The following is a 14,097-nucleotide window of genomic DNA, read 5'->3' as shown; positions in this document are numbered from 1 at the left end:
CGTCCAAACCAGACCGTATCGCAGCAGGCCTGTCCGACTGGGATTGCTTGTTTACAAACATACCAAGAATCGGGATTGATGGATGCAGGGGGATACGGAGTCACTGAAGCACCGATCACAATCGATTCATATTCAGAGCGGCTATTTAGCAGATGAACCTGCTGAATTGATTAACACTTGTGCTATCGCTTACTCCACACTTCATCTGCTCTGTGACCGACCGTACGTTCTCGTGGGAGTATGTTTGGGGTCAGTTTAATTAAGCAAATGGAGTCCTGTCCTCCTGTCGCAGTCCGAATCGCCAATCGCCGTGTGGGACTGTGCCTTGAATTGGTGCGAATGAGTATAATTGAACGACTGTCTGTCATGAGCTACCACCAATGGGCTCCGATGAGGTCATTCATGAATTTATTACGAGTGTTATGCAGGATTTTTGTGCATCGCATGCAACTGGGTGTACTTCGAGTGAAGTGGGAAACCTTTGAAAATTGCGAAAACGATGAAGTTTGACGTTTGAACGATAAATAACTCTAACACTGTTGTTGTCCAATGTCAAATCATGCTTTGTTTTATCGAGATTTGAAGTTAATATCAGAACAATCATACAAAAAAATCTGAGTAAAATTTCAAAGAGTTGTTGCGATCCTTCACAATCGAACGATCAAATTTGACACAAAAACGATAAATTTGATCGTTTTTAAGAATTACAACTTCTTTTCTTTCAGAACACATTTTGACGTTTGTCTAGTTTGATTTTTGTCTTCATTGAAACGATTGGCAAGCAAAAGACAGAGAATAGGTTCTATTGTCAACCCCCAAGTTAACGTTTGTGCCAGATCCAGAACAGCCCAACAAGAAGCGATGACAACCGGGATTGTTACAACTGATTCAATTAACGCATGAACCGTTACACCATAACAATGCTTTCCACCTATAGTTCCTCATTCTCCCATGTTCCGAGAGAGGAGGAAAGACGGCAAAGTTGGAGCTTCCAGTCCGCGAAAGATTGCCGTCGTCGTCGCGTCGTCATGTCACCGAAGAGGGGTGGTGCATCAGCGCAGCCAAGTGAATGACGACTGGCGACCCCAACCAAAGAGAAAGGACCGAGAAAAGTTTCCACATGAGAAGAGTCACAACACCCACGGCGGCAGCGGCGGCAGTGACGACAATGCGATGATGAGAAAGAAGGGGGCAGTCGAAGCAAAAACTCCGACGACAACGACGACGGTCTTATCTGCTTCTTTCATGGCAACCCGGATGGGGTGCAGGAAGGAGATGCGTTTGATCCGAGGAGGGCGAGGTACGAGGGCTTAACTGACAATGCAGCGTGCATACAACATTCCTTTGGCCGTTGTCGTCGTACTACGTGAGATGTGAGCAGCTCTACGAACGGAACACCCAGAACGAAAGGAAATGCGCGATAAACGAGGAGAAATATCGAACGGACGAAGAGAAGGTCCCAAAGGAAATGGGAAAACCCCACAGGCAAGCTTTAACGCTCATCGAAGTCGAAGCGAAGCAGGCGACGTCTTCGACGAACACACATGCTGATGAGGCAGAAATTCTGACGAATTCTAGAGGAGAGGAAACGAGTGCGAAGAGAAACCCCGGTGACGACATTGAGGCATTTTTGAGTTAGTGCGGAAAGTTTCAAACGCGTCATCATCACCGATCAGCTCGAGCAAACTGACGGAAAATGAGAGAGAGATGATGGAAATCAACAAAATTGTGTTTTTCTTCTCGACGCACCGCACCAATCGAAGGAGGCTGCGGGTTCTTCTCGGAAGATGCACGTCTTGGAGTGAGCAGTTCAAGCTCACATCCGATTGAAAGGACAAACCGCCACGGGTGAGCTTGATTCATTTCGAAACTGATGAGGCGACGCAGAAAAGCATGCTGTTGAATGCTTGCTTTGCGTTTTTCTTTCCTCTTTGAGGGAGAGTAGAAAGAGCGATTGACCGAATGAAATATAATATCGGTAGAAGTACACACACTCGGCAAGCCAAGTACAACAGGAAAAATGCGGCTGCTGGCCTCGTATTCTTATCAGAGTGTTTATGTACCGGGCTGTGCATGCCGAATGCACATACTTTTTCGCTCTTTCTTTCGGTCGCTCTCTTCGTGTGTTCGTCGTGTCGTTAAAGCGAGTGCAACTAAAATTGGTTAAGGCGCGATGGGCAATTAAGGTTACCAGCGCGTGATTTGATGAGTTGATTGCTGTAGATTTGAAGGTGCATTTACGATGTTGGCCAGGAGTATCACAGTAAGCATTTGGAAAGATTCAAGCATTCTGACACTTTGTGGTTGACAGTTAATTGGTAAAGTTGACACAAGCCAAACGTCAGATCATTTGACGATGTCGGCCATTACCGCTCTAAGTAATCTGGATTCACGGTAAAGACCAATGCATCCTAGTAACCCTAGCACAGTTCTGCAAACTTTTCATGGCCAATAAGATGCAAAAAATCCCATTGCACAAGATAGAGACTACCGGCTGTACGGAACAACCGTAGAAAGTACATACGAAGGTGGCGGCGCGGTGGCAGTTGAGACAGTGGCGAGGGGGCAGACAGTAGCGGAAAACTTGCCAATTCAGGAAAACTTGAATGAATGAAAATGAATTTGTTGAGGCTGTTCGGCTGCTGCTTCCCGGTATGTATGTGCTTCCTCACCCGTCTCCGCCGCCGCCAGTCCGCGAAGAACGTATATGTACAACCGAACAATATTCTAATGGGAAAATATTGAAATATACGAGCCCCAGAGAAGTAGGGCCTCCGTCTGTCCGTCCGTCCGACCGACAAGGTTTCGACACTTCTCCGTTCCTGACGCGGTCGGTGTGGTGCTCTGGAAATTTTGCGTGCACGAATTTAGGCCAATCGTCTGCTGGCTGCTCCGCCGGAGATGGAGCTCCATGGGAGTGGGAAGGAAGGCAGGCGTTTAGCATATACAAAACATACGCAGCTTACGGCGGCGGCGACGGCAACGACGGTGAGATATATTAGAGAATCGAAAGAGAGTGTAGGTAGGCATACGCACGCATCGTGACTGGCCCGAGCTGGACCTGAACGGTTGGGTCATCCGATGAAATGAGGTTCCGTCCAGCTGGGGGTATGGGATTACAGACAGCGCATGGTGGCCGTCGGAGGTGTGCCGCCGCCAAGAGAAAATGAGAAAAGACTCTTACGCACATACACGCGGCACGGTCGTCATCTGATGTGTGAGCTGTTGTAGTAAAGTGGATTTTCCTCGTAAAAGCGTTCCGTCCGCGCGTCTATCAGGGAGAAATATTGCACGCAGCGAGGTGCAAAACGGAAGTGACCACCGACGGCCGCACACGTCTCGCAGTCCGGTTCGTTAGAATACGTACGCAGACGGACGGCTTGACAGGCTCAGTAGGCCGTGCCAGACTGGTTACGCTGTTGTCGTTATGAATGAGAAAATCCGTACGTGAAGGTCCATCCACGCCAAAGAGGAAGGAGGGCACGAATTTGTTTATTGTTATACATCTGCAGCAGCTCCCGAGAACGGTACACGTGCTCGGGAGATTGGACGATACAGCAAACGCACACAAGCACATGTAGCAAACGGCGAGGAAATGCTAATAAACCCGATCGGACCGTGCGGAGGGCAAAGGGTGGCGGCGTAGCGTCAACCAGCGCCGCTTGCGATCAGCTGTCAAAATGTGAGGGATGATCGCTGGCACGTGAGCACAGCGCGCGAGTAGCGCCGCAAACAAGAACGACTCGACGTACACGAAAAACGGAGTAAAAACGGCACTCGAAGAGAGCGCATCTAATCTAAATGGTAATTGTTTTAGAGATCAACGTCGACCGCATCGATTGAAGCTGTGCGGTTGTTGATATCCGTGCCGATCGCGCTCTTGTTCGACTGCTGCGAGAGAACCAACCAAAATCGACCGAATCGGCTCTCGGCTCGACTGTTATCGCAATGTGACGCGGCGCGAGACCTGCCATTAAATGGAGGTAAACAGAAAACCCGTACATAAAATGTGCTTGAAAAATGTGGAGTAGTGCCAGGATAGGAGGATTTCCAACTGCCGAAACGATCTTGAGCGCACGAGTTCCGCTTGGCCCGCCGCCGAGAGAAAGAGCATGAATGGAGCACGGTGAGAGAACAACGATCGTTAAGATCGGGTCGTCCACTGCCTGCGCTGCTCTAATCGAAGTAGGCGAGAGTTCATTGACGAATACCAGCTTCTATTGAAGTTAATTATGGTTAATTATTCAGCTTGAGGGGTGCCGGGCGCTGAAATGGAGAGCGGCAGGGTTTGTTTTGAACCATCCATCGTACAAGCGCCGGGTAATTGAGAGAATACAGAGCAGAAGAGGCTTTGGAGGGGTTTTGCGATCGTCATCTGGCGGCCTGGTGACAAGCTATGCCATGCGGTAGATCGGGCATGCATGTGGCTGGCGCGATAACAGCGGACTGGTACGACCAGTTGTAAACAAAACGGACTGGTATTTGGTTCTGTTTTGTGTATCTATTTTGGGCGGCAAACTTTAGGCAATCTGGATATCATGGTGAATGCATCGATATGTATTTAATTTAATTTGTAAATTGCTTTTGAAATCTAATTAGACGGAATGGTATGCACGCGGAAAACGGAAAGCTGTCAACTTATCTCGATCGTCAGACTTATCGATCAACTTTCAAACGAAATAGGCTAGACGTCAAAGCGTTCGATCCCTACCAAAATTTGAGTTCGATTGTGGTGAAGCGACCAAATCTTCACATCTCCTACACTTCACTGATCTGAATCAATTATTGAAGCAAACTTTTCTGTCAGTTTTCGTTTCAAAACAAAGAAGTCACCATGTGATTAAGCCTTCACATTATGACAGCAGTGGTGGAGTTATGTAAACACAGAAGGCTACGGTGGCGCTATCTGTACAATTCATAGGGGTCGTTTTTAGTTATTTGAATGGTTCATTTATTGAATCTAATATGTACATGCATAACTAAATTTGCACAGCGCATGAGTACTTTTCACGCACCGATTGTTTTTTTTTGTCTTTTACCTCATTTTTGAGTTCGAGTAGACCAACACAAAAGTGCTGATCTAATGTTACTCGAATATGAGTGAAAAAGTCTTTGTATTTTCAATAACTGCGTTGAAGTTCTGAATCCGGAGCAGTTTAGTGTGATTCACTGTGGCGATGCCAGTCAATGACAAGGGGAACTTAATCACTGAACACTTAGATGGATGCGATGGATGTTTATCGGTGAGATCGTTCTACATAGTTAAAATAGTCAACATTATAAATATGATATATGAACTAAATAATAGTTTTCGTGTAATTACTCAAAAAAAAAATATTGTAAAGTTCGCCTCGTAAAGTGTAGGTGGCCCAAGTTCCGGAGTCAAGTTAGTAAGCTTAACTAAACTTAGGATCCGTTTGTCAATTCGTTGTGCAATTTTGATTATTCTGATCAATCACGGAATAGCATAGTTTCGTCTTTATGAAATCGCTCAGGAAATCTTGTCACAAAGATAAATAGAGAGTGACATTTTTTTCTCTACAACTTTTTTGTATCTGCATCAACGAGATTTTCAATGCAAGGCTATAGTTAATCTCGGGTCCCACGGCTTTGCTTTCCTTCTGAAGTTTGTCGGGAGTGGGATTCGATCCCAGGTCCGCGGCAAATGTGTTCTGAGTTACACTTTTTGAGCTGCAAATCGGGCTTATGTGTAGGTCCGTGGGGGACGACACATCAAGTTTTGGATTAATTCTGATCTGAAGATCTTTTAAAAAGCGCAAACACTATTCTTTGTTTGAAGCATTTCAATCCATCGTCTGAATGTATCAAACAAAGCGTAATAAGAATAAATAAATGTTCAAGCATTTTGCACACCTTGTACACGAATTGTGGTAGCTAGAATACATCTTCGTTGCCATCAGAATAGCGTCAAACCCCTCGTGTAAAACAATTATTTAAAAGCCTCATTAAAACTATAACTGATTATCATATCCCAAATCAAAAGATATAAATCAAAGAACTTTGCACGTAAATGCAAATCATGCAATTTCCTGTGACCATCCACAGTCCCTGAGAGACGAACCGATTTCAGCATTTCCCGCCTTGTAATCCATCTGGAATCACCTGTAAACAAACTACCACCCGTAAAAGAAAACAACCACCTTATGCGCCTCGCCGTGCCGCCGCAGAGTGGCGCTTAAAATCTCCCCATTAAAACCAAACCCATAACAAACCTCAGTCCCCGAAGTCTTCTGCGAGTACCGTGCAGTGCACCTTGCAGCACGACCTCACACATGCTTCTTCCTTGTTCGTTGTACACACGAAATCCATTCGCCTGTGTACTCTTTCTTTGCACTCGTCGCATGCTTCCTTCTTGTGACCTTTGATTGCGCTGTTTGCCCCGTCGTCCCTTCGCCTCATCGCTTGCTCCGTTCTTCTCCTTCCCACCAAACTTTATTTTATGCTCCTCAACGGAACGGCTTGCACCCTAATAAATACGGAATGCTCGCACGCGCTCTCACCGCACCGGAACATATCATAAATCTCACCGGGTGTGTGTATGTTGTACACATAAGTCGTTCGAACGATATACGACCTACGACGACGACCATGCGAAAAAGCGCGCGCGTTCTGACGTTTTTCTTCTGATCCGTCGTCGTCATCCGTCATCTGCGATTCGTTGGCATCGCCCACCCCCTCGGCGAAAGCCGAGTAGGCCGTGCTGTGCGCGGTATCATCATTCAACGAAAAAAAGTCAAACGACCTTCCGATATCTCAGCGTCGTGGCCTCCTTATTTCGAACGAATGGTATTCATTCTGGTGCCTTTATTATATCGGTCCTCGACGCGGCGGCAAGGCCGCAATGCAAATATTCATTCATTCATTCGGTTCTCTCGAATCGGAGTTATCTCGTCATCGTTGTCGGTCAGCAGCGCCCACTGACTGGCGTAGAATGCCGAATGCCTCTCCAATGCCAATATACAGGAATTTTATAGAGAGGAAATAAAAATGTTAAGTCTAATGATGTGGGAGCGGGGCTGCGCTGCCCTTGTACCGCCGCCGAGCCTCCGCCCGCAGTGGCAGGAGTGAAAAGGACACGGTTGAGAAAGTAAATAAACAACCATAATGCGCTTCTGCCGATTTCGGCAGACGTAACAAGTGATTTCTTTCACGTGCTTCGCGAAGAAAGAAAAACGCATACACTCGATTGGGGAAACTGTTATTTTGTAAGAAAGGTGCACACTCTTGTTTTATGTTGGAACTAACTTTTAAGAAATTTGAGTACTCATTTAGATTTAAAAATCAAAGAAAAGATTTTTCCAAGTAGGCCATTTCGACTGCAGCAGTTTTTTTTTTTTTGAACTTAATCCGCACAATAATAGTCGATAGGCTTTAAATTGAAAGCTGATGAACAATACCCTGCTTGTATGTTTGGTCAACTTTTAGACCGAGCTGATGGTAAAATCTTCACTGTGTTTTGACAGCTCAGTATTTTTTCTGTCCTTTGAAAAGATAAAAATCAGTGAATGTGTTTTCCTGACCTATGTTTCATCGTATGCTAAAAACATTAAGATACGATTGCAGAAGTCAGTCGATAACGCCTACTAAGATGTATCTAACTTTTAAATTGATTCCCAATGACAAAGTTTTGTTGGAACTTTTCCTAAAATTTGTTGTGTTTAAAAATCCAAAATCATCGCATATTTTACACGGTGCCTCGAATATATTGCACCCGAACTATCCAAACAACAGCACATAGTCCCAAAAAGAAACCAAGCTCTTCCCGCCTCAATTCTTGTGCACTCGAGCACCACCAGCAGCCAATTAATGCTCGTGAGTGAACGGGAGTTGCTGTAAACAAAAAATGAATTGCTTTGCGGGTTTCCTCCTTCGCTTGCATACATTTGTTGCGCTCTTTGCTAATATCTAGTGCTGGCTGCTGCTGCTACACATTCTCTCTCTCATTACACTCTACTTGTGCGGCACCACCGACCGATCGAATGTCACTTCCACGCTCCTCGTCTCCTATCGCACAATACCCAATAAGCACGCGATCAAACTCTCAAAGCACTCAAACTTTATCGGCGAATCGGTTTCGCCACCGCACACACCACTATCACTCCTCCTAGGCAGACACAGGCAGCGCTTAAAGAGCGCGCCGCAGCGGCAGGGGTGAGGGTCGCGGAAGGCAATGTGGTAAGAAAGTTTGTTTACAAACGATTTTTGTGCGACACTCATTGCAGCATGCTGCTCGTCCACACATGCTGTTGCTGCTCTATTTTGAACTGTCGGAAACCCGGGTTGGCACGTACCTGTTCATGGATTGTTTGACGGAACCTCAGGACTTAGAATACTGCCGCGGTCATTGTCTGCATACCGGAGTCCGCGACACAACCGGATCTCGTTGGAATCTCCCAACTCTTGCTGCACCTGCTCAAAACTTCCTCCAAACTTTTCTTGGAACTCTCTGCTACACTCTGTTATATTATTTCACACTTGTACCGTTTATATCACATCAACTTCCTAGATTCGCCGATCTAGTCTTCACTGACTTCAGAAGCTAACAATTCACTTGCTTCCTTTTAGTCGCCCTTAACAAACATGTTTTAAAACATCTCTCTTATCACACTGTGGGGCTGCACATTCCCGGAGTTCGCACCCGCCGAAACTTCCCTCCAATTCGACACTTTTCATTCAGAACTTCCTCCGGGAAACCCAAAATCTCTTCAACCAACCCACAGCCAGCGTTCGCGCGAATCTACGTGATGGTGCCGTCTGCGGTTCCTTGGATGGCCTGTTTGTTTGACGTTTACGTATACGAAACGACCGTCGTTCTAGCGCTCGTAAAAATGCTCACTGTATGCTATGTGTTTAGGAAGATAGAAAAAAGCGCCTCGTATAGTCCGTCCAGTATAGTCAGCCTGTATCATGCAGCGCACAAAATGTTACTAATCTACCATTCGCTTCAGTCTTGCAGTCAGACCCGTCGGTCGGTAGATTGTTCGTTCGCTCGGTCGCTTGCTTGCTTGCTCGGTAGGTTGCCTTGTCGTTCGTTCATTTCATTTTTCCTTCATCATCAACCACACCACATACAGCTCTCGCACGGTGTACTCTGGTGCTGCTTTGTGAACAACACAGCCAGGCCAGTACCCAGTACCACATCGAACGGACTGCTACGCGGGTATAAAGAGAGCAAACCCTCGTCTATATCCACCAACGAAGCAGTCAGTTTTATGTACTGGTTGTTCAATCTACCTACCTACCTGATCGAGGTTAGGGTGTATCTGTGCGCCTGGTCTGTGTGGTAGTTGCTCGCTACTACACTGCCGTTATCGGTGTACGAACGTTTTCAACGTTTCCAACTGCTTTCGGGTTTGCTTTTTCACTGGTATTCTAGAAGGGGCATGTGGTCCCTTGAAATTGAACTTTTCATGGTACACTAGATTATTGAACATTCATGATGAAACAGGTACCAGGCAGTATTCGTTAAGTAACGTTCACAATTTGAATTTGAAATCGTGTTAAGGTCCCATTAGACTTGATGAATATTTGGCCAAACAAGCCCAACAAATGACCAACACAAAGTGAATCATAGCAACCTTGGATAAATGCCGGGCTTCAATGGCAATTTTTTTCATATTAACAAACAGTCTAATGGCATTTTTAGACAGACACATATTTTAAAATTGATTGTGGTCTAATGTTGTGTTTATATATGCGATAGTAATTCATAATTTTATCTTCTGAATTTTAGCCAATGTATGAATTTAAAATATGGATGACATAAGAATACCTGATGTAACATGATCATGCTTATTATGACTGATTTCTAAAGATAATGTAAATTCACGGCAAAATTTCTTGAATTTCGCGGTCCTATATTGTTGACCGTTTTGTCGAAGAAAACTTCAAATTTATATGTTATATGAATAATTTACTTGGTTTTGTGAGGAGTAATCATAAATTCACTGAAAAAAGTAGCATATTCGAAAAAAAGTATAATAACAAATAAATATTTAAAATGCAATAAACTCGTAAAAACTTTACATTGTCAAAAGTTTTTAGTCAATTTTGCTAAAATATTTGTAATTGTTGAAAATTTTTAGGGTATTTTAACAATTTAACATAGTTTCGCGGCGTTTCGCGGAGTTCTGTAAATTTCGCGGCCATAGCCCAATTTTGCGGATCTCGCGACTTCCGCAGACATTTGATACGAGTGTTATTCCTGTACAACGGTACGCAGTGTCAAGAAAATTTTAACAAGACTGACTTGAACTGAGAGAATTTTCAGTATGGCACTCATTTCAAGCTCAAATGGGTTGTTTAGCGAATAAAATATTGCTATTTTCTATAGCCTAATCGAAAGAGCTCATTTTTCTGAGTATAACGTGAGTTTATTGGATTTCAATACCTTTGTTTTGATGGTTAAATCATTAAAACAGTTTTAATTTTCGTGGATAGAATGACAGTTCAATCGATAAAATGACAGTTCGACCCGAACAAAAAAAATTCCCCATACAAACTTTAAATGCATTTTAAAAATAGTTCCCGGACTCCAAAAATTATGAAAATTTATATTTAGACTAATTTTTGGGCGGAGAATCTGATTATGAAATAATCCGGATACCCCTAAAGAACCCAATTGTACAGTGATTCTTGTATCCCATGTGTGTCATATGTATAAGGCACGTGTGGAATCACTGAACAATTGCGCTTGAAATGAGTGCCACACTAATAATTCTCTCCGTTAAAGTCAGTCTTGTTAGAATTCTCAGTCAGTACCGTTGTAAGTGTATCACACTCTCGTATAAGTCGTATATCTTTTTTTGTTTCAAATTTCTCGTCAAAGTCACCTAAGAACCAGGTCTCAGCCAAGGGCTGAAAGTCTCAATAATAAAGACAAATCAATCAAATCAACCTAAGAACCACTTTTATAGCTTTGAAAAACGCACATTTTCGTGCGCTGAGAATGTTGCTACGTCATTCCGTTCAAAAGATATTGATGATTTTCTAGAAAAAATAGGCACTTTTCAAGTATTTTTTACTTGAGTTACAAAAATAACACCCCTCAAAAACTATGATTTTTTAAGAAAAATGCCTGTAACTTTTGAACCAAAAGAGATATCGACCATCTAAGCGCACGACGCGTCTTCAAATGCTCTACAAGTGTTTCTTGGGCGACTTTGATGAAAAATTGAAACTGAAAAAGTTAACGCCAGAAATTACGGGCTTGGTGGTCTAGTGGCTACCGCTTCTGATTTATATGCAGAAGGTCCTGGGTTCAATCCCTGGCCCGTCCCTTTCCTCCTACTTTGTATCTTTCTATATACTTTCTCTTTGCTCTACATACAACTCATGTATATTCACATGTTCATAGCCATCGCTAGAACAGAAACGGGTTGAAAAAGCCGTTTCCCTTCCTTCCAAACTTTCATAGCACAGTGTCTCAATCCTATGAGAAAACGCCTACAAGTTATGCAATCAAGCGAACTGTGTCGCACATCCTCTAAATAATAAAAACACTCAATTCTATCACCTTACCCTGGTATCCACACACCAATGTGTGAACCATCTGCCAACCAAGTCCCACCAACACTCCGACATCCGCATGAATTTGTGCTGGCGCAGAGGTATATTCGGTCAGATGTGGATACAAACGATTGCAATCATCACTTCCTTACCCTTCCCCACATTGACCTGCAACCTGACGTGGCAGGCGCCATTGTCGCCTAAAAATAGAAGATCACCAACGCTCACACACTGAAGATGCCTGCTAGTCCCCGGCAGTTATCTCATTGGTTCCTTGTGTGAGTGTAGCTGGTCTGGCGATACTGGAGTAGCATCTACGGGCGGTCAATCAAGCTCAAGCTCAAGCTCAAATCGAAACTGAAAAAGTTAACGCCAGAAAACCGTTTTTTCTTGAACCACCCTAAGCTTATTCAGAAAAATACCTCTAGATCGGTCAATTTTAAAGCTACATAAAAAATGTCTTCAGCAAACTTGCTCAAAATTGATAGATCTACAACTATCCCGTAGAATGTATATACTACCCGCCATAAATATGGAATCGCTTATTGCAACACTCATACTGAATATTGCAGCACCCAAAAAAGTTTGGCATCACCCTAAAATGTGATTATTTCAGGTCTTTGAGGCACAAATCATTTATGACCCCCCTAATCAGGCCATTAACAACGTTCCGCTGGTTAACGATTCCTGGGCTACGCTCGTCGTTGAGGACGAAATGATTTCCAGCGCCGCTTCGCGATTAAAATCTTCAAGGAAACCTGGCCCAGATGGTATTCCATCAACTTTCCTGAAGATGAATATCGAAACTCTGCTAGTTCCTATTCGCCACGTGTTCAACTTATCTCTGTCAGTTGGAGTGTTCCCGTCCATTTGGAAAAATGCGACCATGTTTCCCGTACATAAGAAGGGGCAACGGAAGGACGTTGAAAATTATCGAGGAATTTCGTCTCTGTGTGCCATTTCCAAATTGTTCGAGCTTGTAGTAATGGAACCTTTGTCGTCTCACTGCAAAAGTCATCTAAGCAGCGATCAACATGGATTCGTCCCAGGCAAATCTACAACCACCAATCTTCTGTGTCTTACGTCATTCATTGGCGATAGCTTCGCACAAAACGTACAAACGGACGCCATATATACAGATCTATCTGCAGCATTTGATAAGATCAATCACGCAATAGCAATAGCCAAATTAGAAAGATTTGGCATTAGCGGAAATATCCTGCGCTGGCTTAGTTCATACTTAACTGCTAGGAAATTGACTGTCTCGATCGGAGGATTCCAATCTGCCGAGTTTCATGCCACGTCCGGAATTCCTCAAGGCAGCCATTTGGGGCCGTTGATTTTCTTAATTTATTTCAACGATGTCAACTACACGTTGAAAGGACCCCGTCTGTCTTTCGCAGATGATCTGAAAATCTACCGGATGATTCGCTCTATCGAAGACGCAATTTGCCTCCAGCAGGATCTGGATGCATTCATGAACTGGTGCATATTAAACCGAATGGTGGTAAATCCCGTGAAGTGCTCCGTGATTTCGTTCGCTAGAATTCGTAAACCTATAATTTTCCAGTACAAGCTCTTCGACACCGTGATTCAGCGTGCACATGATGTGAAGGACCTGGGGGTGATTCTGGATTCACAACTAAGCTTCAGACAACATGTTTCCTTCGTCGTTGAAAAAGCGTCTAGAAGAGGGACACGAGTACGTGCAATCGGTTGTGTGTTGCACACTTCCTTTTCCGTGCGCTGGCGGTCTCCTTTCTCTTGCACTCTGTCGTACTTATACACTCTCTCTGTGCTTGTCTCTGTGTTTGGCACAGAGCTTGACTCTACGCAAGATTTGTAACGATCCATCACTTGTTAGTCCATGACAAGCTAACAACTTTTCCAAAAACACAAACTCTCTAATTTATTTATAAAGTGTTTTTTTCTGTACATTGAAAGTACCAAACACCAAGCACTCTCTCCGTAGCGCTAGTGCTGAGATTTGTCTCTCGTTACGAAAGCTCTCATTACTCATACACCCTTAAATGAAACAACACAGCGCACGAGTAACTTTCACGCAGCGAGCAAAAAGACAAAAGAATTTTCACGCAGATTTGTGTAACACCGGATCAGCACATTTTTTGTGTTGATCCGGTGTTACACAAATCTGCGTGAAAATTCTTTTGTCTTTTCGGTCTCTGCGTGAAAGTTACTCGTTGCGCTGTGTACATCGAGTTCTGCGTGTACGTCTATGTCTCTCGGCAAAAACGGGAGACCAGCACTTGAGATTGTGTGAAGCACATGCTTTTTTCTCACCGCACTGTGCATGCCGACAAACCCTGCCCAGATTCTGTTCTTCTGTTCGGATGAAGAGCTAAACCAGAAGCTGAAACTTGATAGCAAAAGTGCGTACGAGTCAAAGTGCCGAAAAGTGCTGCTTTTCAGCCCTCTTAAGAGTGCCGAAAAGTAGTAGTTTTCGGCGCACTTGCATTAGCGGTGAAAAGTAGGCCATTTCAGCATACTTCAGCTACCAAAAATGTTCAACTTTTCACAACGTAATTGCAGAAAAATAATTCAAACACT

At 44.0% G+C, this 14,097-nt stretch overlaps 1 protein-coding gene across 2 annotated transcripts in view; it reads right to left on the bottom strand.

Moving 5' to 3' along the window:
* The window catches only part of LOC109621580 (uncharacterized), a 62,990-nt gene extending 53,413 nt beyond the window's left edge, over positions 1-9,577 (bottom strand). The window contains exon 1 of one of the 2 annotated variants that reach the window (XM_029851766.2): positions 8,313-9,577. The gene's annotated coding sequence lies outside the window, so the exon portion shown is untranslated. The remainder of the gene's footprint in view (positions 1-8,312) is intronic. The other variant, XM_029851765.2, reaches the window with a different exon arrangement.
* Positions 9,578-14,097: the final 4,520 nt, after the last annotated feature.

The sequence above is a fragment of the Aedes albopictus genome, chromosome 1, assembly GCF_035046485.1.
Source record: "Aedes albopictus strain Foshan chromosome 1, AalbF5, whole genome shotgun sequence".
NCBI classification, from domain to species: Eukaryota; Metazoa; Arthropoda; class Insecta; order Diptera; family Culicidae; genus Aedes; species Aedes albopictus.
This window is presented reverse-complemented; position numbering and strand designations above follow the sequence as displayed.